We start from the raw sequence: 9,622 nt of genomic DNA, 5'->3' as shown, positions 1-9,622 counted from the left end.
CACGCCGGCCGCGTGCGGGCCCGGGGCCCTCGGGACCCGGCCCGCCCTGCCAGTCCCCGGGGTTCACCTCCTGCACCCCGCCCAGCCCCCTGCGTCTTTAATGGAGGTGTTTTTTTTTTTTTTTACTGTCCCGAGAAACCGCCGGACCCGCATCGCGCTGCGGGGAGAAAGGTGCGGGGAAGCCGGAGCCGTTGCGTGACATCGGCGTCCAGGCTGAGCTCCCCATTTTCACCACCCACTCGCCTCCTTCCCCAACCATTAATAATAATAATTCGTAATAATACACCCCCCGACACAAATTCCGGGTAGAGGAGGGCTTTCCTCCGCAGCGCCCGGCCCAACCCGGGGGGCAGCCGCCGCCCCGCGGGGGGCCCGACGGGCGGCCGCCCGGGAAACGCGCCCGGAAACCGCGGCGCCTAGGCTGGCGCGTGCTTCGTCCTCATTAGTTTGGTTCCCTGGACGAGATAGGTGAGGCTTCGTTGTGTGCCTTTTTAAAATTTCCTTCCATGAAGCAGTTTTATTTCGCCAAAGTCTGAATCTGTGTCTGGTGGCAGAAACGCAGCCGATGATCTTGACCAGGGCCTGTGGAGGAATGCAGTAGCCGTCTTAGGAAAGGTGGACACGTGGTTTGCTGGGGGGGGGGAGGGATGGTTGTTCCGGTACTGGGACTTGAACTCAGAGCCTGGCACTCCTGCTGGTCTTTTTTCACTACCACGTGAGCCCCCAGCTCCACTTCCGGCTGTTTGCTGGTGGAGGTGAGAGTCTCTAGGACTTTCTTGCCCTGGGGCTGGCTGGCTTCAAAAGGTGATCCTCACTCAGATCTCAGCTTCCTGAGTAGCTAGGATTACAGGTGAGCCCCAAGTGCTAGGCTATATTGTGGAGTTCATCCAAACCTTTGATAAAACCTCTGTAAGGTTTAGAGGAGATTTCTTTATCTGACTTGCTACCTTTAAGTTTTTCAGTAGCTAAACCTACCTCCCTGGAGTGAAGAAAGTTTGTAGTCAAAGAATACTGGACTTGGGGTTTGCAGAGTGAGGTAGCACTCATAATGCATTTGCCTGTGTCCGGAATTTAATGTCATACATTTGTTCAAGAATTTCACTTCTGCTCATTAACAGATTTTTACATAGGTCTGTAGACCATAAGATTCTAATTTGATAGTTGGCTTCTTTGACTGTTTTTCTTAAAGCTGATCCTGGGAGCTCAGAGCCTAGAATACTTGCTTCGCTTTTTCAGCTCTTCGCTGGCACTCCCACTTGAGCCACACATCCACTTCTGGTATTTTTCTGGTTAACTGGAGATTTAAAATCTCATGGACTGTTCTGCTTGGGCTGACTTAGATCCAGTCTTCTTAGTAGCTAGGATTATAGAAATGAGTTGCCTGTACCCAGCTCTAGTTTAAACTTTTTTTTTTGTTTTTTGATCGGTCGTGGGGCTTGAACTCAGTCTGGGCGCTGTCCCTCAGCTCTTCGGCTCAAGGCTAGCGCTCTACCACTTGAGCTACAGCGCCACTTCCGGTTTTCTGGTGGTTTATTGGGAGATAGGAGTCTCACGGTCTCTCCTGCCCGGGCTGGCTTTGAACCTTGATCCTCAGATCTCAGCCTCCTGAGTAGCTGGGATTACAGGCATGAGCCACCAGCACCCGGCTTAGTTTAAACTTTTAAGAATAGCAAAAGATTAATTGCTCAAACAGTTTTAAGAAGACTAAATAGCTGGGGCCAGAGGTTAGGGATGAAGCTTCTGGAAACACTTGAGTTTTGAGGGTTTGCAGGCCTCAGCAAAGCTGCAGGTCAAGGTAGATGATCACAAGGGACTATAGAGCTACCTTCCTGCACTGGAAGCCGTGAGGAGGCTCAGAAGTAGCTGGCTGGGTTTGCATCCTCTTCTGATATTTGAGGGCTGAGGGTGCAGCGCGTGCTCCCTGTTCATCTCAGGTAAGTGCAGACTGGTGGAGGGAGAGACGGAGATGCGTGCGTTGCACGGGAAGGTGATGCGGAGTGCAGGCTGAGTTCTGCTGCACTGAGAGGGCTTGTTGGAAGAGCGCTGTTCTCCCATAGACATCTTGAGAAATGAAATAATTCACAAATGCCGTGAATGCTATTAATAATAATAATAATTGTTGCTGTTGTTGTTGAATGTGTGTGTACCAGTCCTAGGCTTGAACTTAGGACCTGGTGTTTTCATTCAAGGCTGGGGTTCTACTGCTTGAACCACATCCACATTAGTTAATTGGAGATGAGAGTTCCTTGGATTTATGATCCTCACATCTCAGCCTTTTTTTTTTTTTGGTCAGTCATGGGTCTTGAACTCTGGGCCTGGGTGCTGTCCCTCAGCTTTTCAGCTCAAGATGAGCACTCTGCTACTTGAGCCACAGTGCCATTTCCAGTTTTCTGGTGGTTTATTGTAGATAAGTGTCACAGACTTTCCTACCTGGGCTGGCTTTGAACTGCGATCCTCAGATGTCAGCCTGCTGAGCAGCTAGGCTGACAGGCGTGAGCCACCGGTGTCCAGCTTCCTCCCATTCTCCAGTTCTTGCACTTTCCTGTTCCAAACTTCTCCCAAGTGTTGTTCCTGCTCCTCCTGAGTCCCCGCCCCCCATCCACCTCCCCCAGCCTGGCAGTCAGCCTTGTCATGGCACCCCTCCAGCCGCTTCTCACAGATTGTACCAGCCATGCGTCTACAGGACGCTCTTCCATGCCTCCTGGACTTCTCCCTTGTGAGTTCCTACTTGTTCCTCCATCCTCTGTTCTGTAGCAGCCTCTGAAATCTTCCCCACACATAGCAGACACCCTGCACCTCTTGCTTTGGTAACAGTAGCCAGTGGCCCCTTGATACAGTTTCACATGTTCCTGTGATTCTTTGCCCAGCTTCATCCTCCTCAATTAAGGAGGATGGGGACCGTGTGTCTTCTTGGCTTTGGCAGCCCGAGGCCTCCCTGGCGCGGTGCCAGCACGGTGAGTGCTTGATAAGCAGCTGTTAAGTGAACAGGTAAAGGGTGCTGAAGGGGAGAAGAGAGCCGGGCAGATGTGTTACTCTCAGAAGATTCTGAATCTGTGTCACAACAGGACATGTTTCACAGCGGTCCTCTTTTACTGTGCCCAGGCTGGCAGTGCCAGTAGTCAGTATAAAGGTGGCTGCCATCTTGAAAGTGATGGAGCTGTTCCATGCCTACTGCACCCACACGTGCGTGCGCTCACTGCTTGCTGAAAGACGAAGGGGCGATGCCTCCTTCAAAGCCAGCCGAGTCTGGGGGAGACTCATGGCCAATGACCCACCAGAAAACCAGAAGTGGTGCTGTGGCTCTAAGTGGTGGAATGCTAGCCTTGAGCGCAAAAAGCTCAGGGACACCACCTAGGCTGTGAGTTCAAGCCCCAGGATACACGCACATACAATGCACAAGGCCCATGGTTCCATACCCAGCATCACAAAACCAAACATTCTGAAGCTCTAGCTCAGGCGCTTAGTGACACCCATATTTGTATGTGTGTGTGTGTGTGTGTGTGTGTGTGTGTGAGAGAGAGAGAGAGAGAGAGAGTGTGTGTGTGTGTGTATAGCCTGGCCAGACTCCTGGGTTTGAGCCCTAGCACTGAAAAACAGCTTGCAGAGCAGTTCTGTTAGGGAGGTGTTAGTGTGTACAAGTGTTTGTGTAGTGGATAAAGGGACGGGACATTTTTTTTTTAATGTTGTGACTGCTTGATAAAAGTAAAGAAATAAGGAACTCCACAGGCCATTCCTGCCCAACGTCTTGTCAAATGGTGTGGCCAGGGCCTTTCCCTCCTTTGGTTTTGTAAAAATGATGGTTTGCTGACAAAAGGGAAAGACAGGTGGCTCAAGTGATAAAATGCCAGCCTTGAGTGAAAGAGCTAAGCACGAGCGCGAGGCCTGGGCGCCGGCCCCAGGACAGGCACAGAAAGCAGCAGCAGCTGTAGGAAGAAGGGAACGCTGCCCTGCGCTGCGCTGCGCTGGCTGCGGAGGAGGTGCGGTAGGACAGGTGGCAGGAGGCACGGAGGGCTGTGGCCCAGCTGTGAGGTCTCTGGGGAGCAGGATTTGGGAATTCCTTGAGGGCCACACACTGTGGCAAGAGCTGGACAGTTAGCAGCGGGTGAGGCACCTCGCCCTGCCTCTGCATTTAATCCTGGCCGGCTGCGGTTTTGTTTTTTTTTTTTCTATTTGTCTTAAGAGCTTACCTCCCTTAAAGTGATAAACTTCAGCTGTGTCTGGAGAGCAAATGACTGCCAGTGGAAGGAAAGCTGGAGTGGGACTTAGGATGGAAAGAGAGGCTCTTGACAAAAGCATCAGTTCTTGAAGGTCGGAGCCACTTCAGGTTTACCAGCATCAGATGGGTGGCTGGGTCTGTCTCCTAGAGCAATCCTACAAGGAGCTCTGCCATATGCTTTTGTTTGGGGTGCTAGTGGTAGGGCTTGAACTCAGAGCCCTTGAACTTTTTTTTTTTCCTCAAGGCTGGCACTCTGCCATTTAAGCCACACCTCCGGTTCTAGCCTTTTGCTGGTTAATTGGAGATAAGTCTCTCAGATTTATCTGTGTGGGCTGAGTGTGAACCTTGAACCTCAGACCTCAGCCTCTTAAGTAGCTAGGATGACAGTTGTGAGCAGCTGGCACCCAGCATGCACCGCAGTTTTTATTTGGAGAAAAATAAGTTTTTCAGAAGGGAGGCATTCATCGCCTCCTGGTGGCCACCACGAGCCGAACTGTGCTCTCTGGCTCTGCCTGCAAAGCTTGAGGTGAGCATTTCACCCAAACCCCCTAAGATCCTAGGAACATTTCTAATTTGGGGGGGGTGGTACTGGGGTTTGAACTCTAGGCTCCACAGTAGCTGTTAAGCACTCTACCATTTGAGCCACCCCCATTCCCTGTTGATTTTCGGGTACCATTTTTTTGTGTTGGGACAGCATCAGACCATAGATCCTCCTTGAGTAGCTGTGATTACAGGAATGAGCTATTGTGCCCAGCCTTCCTGGAGCATTCCTTAGTGCCACCCCCTCCCCCCCCACTGACTGGAACAAGACAATGGCTTCTGTTGGCTTGTTGAGTATCTGCTTCCTCTATGGCGGGTGCCTCCACCTGTTTAGACCCAGTAAATGCTCATTTAATGTATTGATGCAAGATGCTGTAGTTAGCCGGGTGCTGGTGGCTCATACCTGCAATCCTAGCTACTCAGAAGTCTGAGATCTCAGGATTGTGGTTCAAAGCCATCCCAGGCAGGAAAGGCCGTGAGACTCTTATCTACAATAAACCACCAGAAAACTGGAAGTGGTACTTTAGCTCAAGTGGTAGAGTGCTTGCCTTGAGCTGAAGAGCTCAGGGACAGTGCCCAGGCCCAGAGTTCAAGCCCCACAACCGACCAAATGAAAAAAAAAAAAAAGATGCTGTAGTTAGCCCTATGGAGGGAGTAGGAGGAGAGACGTTGTCTCTGAGAGGCTCAAAACCCAGGGATAAACATGAAGACCATTGTTGGTAAGCATGGGCACAAGAGAGCAGTGTGTTATCAGGGAGGAAGGCAGATCTGTGGAAGTCCAGGGAGGGAGTGAAAGGAGAAGGGCAGGTAGGGAACAGGCTGGAGCAAAGGGTACCAGGCAATAGGAGTAGTGGGAGCAGTGCTGGGCATTAGTGGCATGTGGTGAGCCTGGCAGAATGCCCATGGCAAGAGCCAGCGTGGCTGGGAAGGGCTGGGCCTGCAGTCATTCTAGAGGCCCTGGGAATCTATCATAAGTGTGTGTGTGTATGCGTGCGTGTGCGCGTGCACCCACAGGAGTATGTGTATGCACACACAGACAGGCCAGAACTGGGACTTGAACTCAGGGCCTGGGCACTGTTCCTTACCTTTTTTTTTGTTGGCCGTGGGGCTTGAACTCTGGGCCTGGGCACTGTCCCTCAGCTCTTCAGCTCAAGGCTAGCGCTCTACCACTTGAGCTACAGCACCACTTCTGGTTTTGTGGTGGTTTATTGGAGATAGGAGTCTCACGGTCTCTCCTGCCCGGGCTGGCTTTGAACCGCGATCCTCAGATCTCAGCCTCCTGAGTAGCTAGGATTACAGGCGTGAGCCACCAGCACCCGGCTTCTTTACCTTTTTTGCTTAAGGCTGGTGATCTACCACTTGAGCCACAGCTTCACTTTAGGCTTCTTGGTGGTTATTTAGAGTTCAGAGCCTCATGGCTGGCTTCAAACTGCAAATCTTCAGATCTCAGCCTCCTGAGTAGCTAGGATTGCAGGCATGAGCCTGGCTCATCAGAAGGTTTTGAGCTGCAAGGAGGCATCTGATTTGTGTTCAGGACAAGAAGGTGAAGAGAACTGATTGGAGTGGGGGCAGAGCCCTTGAGAGATGCTTGCTATGGTTCATTGGGTAAATGACAGGGCTTGACCCAGGGCAGTGAAAATGAAATGGAGGTTGTTCTAGAATGATTTATAGTCTCAGGCCAATCTGTGAATTTATAATGGGCATGAACTTACCCAGCCACTAAACGAGCTGGCTAGAACACAACTTTTAAAATTCAAGTGTATTAATAATCAAAGAATTACTCCTTGAAAATAGAGTGGAGGCCCAAAGAATTAGATGGTCTGACTCACTCTACAGCAGAAAATAAAGTTTGGCCTCCTGTGTGTGAGCTGTTACTCCTGAGAGACTGGGCCTTCCCTGCTGGGGACCTGCTCCCCTGGGCAGCTCTGGGTAAAAGTTGGCTGGGGGACTGGGAAATTGGCTCAATGGTAGAGTGCTTGCTTCGCATGTATGAGGCCCTGGGTTTGATTCCTCAGCACCACATAAGCAGAAAAAAGCCGGAAGTGGCGCTGTGGCTCAAGTGGTAGAGCTCTCACCTTGAGCTGAAGAGCTGAGGGACAGCGTCCAGGCCCAGAGTTCAGGCCCCAGGACTGACCAGGAAAAAAAAAAGCTGGCTGGCATTTTTAGTTACAAGAAAAGGATGACTTGCAGGGAGCAGGTTTAATAAGGACTGTTGAGAAGAGGGAGTCATTCAGAGGCCTGGAATCCCAGCTTTGGGGGGGGGGGGGGGGCAGCAAGAAACCAGTTACAAAGTGAGATCCCATATTACAAATTTTAGCGGCTCTTATCTCCAATTAACCACCAGAAAACCGAAAGTGGGGCTGTGGCTCAAAGTGGTAGAGCCTTTGTCTTGATCAAAAAAGCTTAGGGATAGCATTAAAGGCTCCTCCCCACTCCGAATTTTTTTTTCCAAAGGAAAGAAAAAGGCTGTGGCTCAAGTGATAAATCGCCTTGAGTACAAACCTCAATCTCTCTCTCTCTCTCTCTCTCACACACACACACACACACACACAAGGAAGAGAACAGAGGGACACAGCTAGGTATAGGTAGCTTGGTAGTACAGAAGTTTTCTAGTGTGACTGAGGCCCTGAATTCCAAACTAAGTACTACAAGAAACTCAAAACCCTCAAATCATATTGTGACATGCCCAAGAGCAATCCATAAAGTCCCTCATCTACCAGATCAAAGTCCCCTAATTAAGATATCTGGGTCTATGGAGCCAGATCCCCAAAAAAGCCTACATCCCACTGAGCCTGGGTTGGTTGCTGCCCTTCATGTTGGCCTCTCTGGCTTCCTTGACTTTTTTTCCTTTTTTTTTTTGTTCCAGGACAGGAACTTGAACTCAGTACCTCATGCCCTCATTTGGCTATTTTGCTCAAGGCTGGCATTCTACCACTTGAGTCAGAGCTCCACTTCTGGCTTTTTGCTGATTAATTGGACATAAGAGTTTCACAGTCTTTTCTGGCCCAGCCAGCATCAAACTAAGATCCTCAGATCTCAGCCTACTGAATAGCTAGGATTACAGTTGTGAGCCACTGGTGGTAGGCTCTTTTCCTATCTGAGCCTAGTGAGAGGTGGGGCTGTACACACTTGGGTAGAGCTTCTGGGTGCATCTGCCCAGCAAGAAGGGGGTGGAGCTGGCCCTTTCTGAGTGGAAAGGAAAGGTGTTTTTCTTTTCGTTGTTGTTTGGTTGTTTTTTTTTTGTTGTTGTTGGTTGTGGGGCTTGAACTCTTGGCCTGGGCGCTGTCCCTCAGCTCTTCAGCTCAAGGCAAATGCTATACCACTTGAGCCACAGCGCCACTTCCTGTTTTCTGGTGGTTAATTGGAGATAAAAGTCACAGACTTTCCTGCCGGGGCTGGCTTTGAACCGTGATCCTCAGATCAGCCTCCTGAGTAGCTAGGATTACAGGCATGAGCCACCAGCTACAGTGACTTTTTAAAATTGATGCCAACTCAGGGTTGAAACCATTTGCCACACCCAGCCCTGGGAATTGGCCAGTAGATGATGCAGAGAACACAGGCTAAAGCAATGGAAGTATTCCTTCTTTGATATTCTCACTTCTGCATTTGTCAACAGCTGTGCAAACTGCCGGAAAAGGTGCTGACTTGGCAGCAGTGTGCACAGACCTTGGGGACAGGGCAAGGTAGACACAGACATGAACAGAACTGTTACTGTAGAGTGTAAGAAATGGGGTGAAACTGGGTGCCATTTGTTTACACTTGTAATCCTAAGTACTCAGGCTGGAATCTGAGGATCACTGTTAGAATCTAGCTCAAGCAGGAAAGTCTATGAGATTTTTATTTCTAATTAAACAGCTCAAAACTGGAGGTAGAAGTATAGCTTAAGTGGTAGAGGACCAGCCTTAATTAGAAAAGGTCAAGGGAGAATCCAAGGCCCACACACTGTGTGTGCAGGTACTGGGGCTTGAACTCAGAGCCTTGGATATAATATATGTATATTACATTATATATGTATATATTATATATGTGTGTGTGTGTGTGTGTGTATATATATATATTTTTTTTTTTTTTTTGCTGGTCATGGGGCTTAAACTTGGAGCCTGGATGCTGTCCCTGAGCTCTTTTGCTCAAGCATGCTACCACTTTGAGCTATAGCACCACTTCCAGTTTTCTGGTGGTTAATTGGAGATAAAGGGTATCATGGGCCGGATGTTGGTGGCTCATGCCTGTAATCCTAGGTACTCAGGAGGCTGAGATCTGAGGATCGAAGTTCAAAGCCAACCCAGGCAGGAAAGTCCAAGAGATTCTTATCTCTAATAAACCACCAGAAAACCGGAAGTGGATTCTGTAGCTCAAGTGGCAGAGCACTAGCCTTGAGCTGAAGAGCTCAGGGACAGTGCCTAGGCCCAGAGTTCAAACCCCATGACCAAAAAAAAAAAAAAAGTATCATGGACTTTCCTGCCCAGGCTGGGTTTGAACCTTGATTTTTAGATCTCAGCCTCCTAAGTAGCTAGGATTACAGACATAAGCCACCAGCCCCCGGCACAACAACAACAATACACAACAACAACAACACACACACACACACACACACACACACACACACAGCGCTGCTGGCAGGATAGAAGACCTCGCAGCAGAATTGCCATTTGAGCTGGGACTTGGGAGAATGGTAAGCTTGTCCCAGAGGAAGAAGGGCACTTCAGCCAAAGGGAAAGGGGATTTCCAAATTAGAATGTGTTTGTTCTGGGACAGAGTGTGGGATGGGACCACGGTGTAGCAGGACAGGCATGACTAGAAATGCACCCAGGGAGATAAGGGCCAATTAAACAGTTGAAAGTACACATCTGGGCTGGGGACTGGTAG

Source organism: Dipodomys ordii, unplaced genomic scaffold (assembly GCF_000151885.1).
Source record: "Dipodomys ordii isolate 6190 unplaced genomic scaffold, Dord_2.0 Scaffold44, whole genome shotgun sequence".
NCBI lineage: Eukaryota > Metazoa > Chordata > Mammalia > Rodentia > Heteromyidae > Dipodomys > Dipodomys ordii.
Note: the sequence above shows the minus strand (reverse complement) of the source record.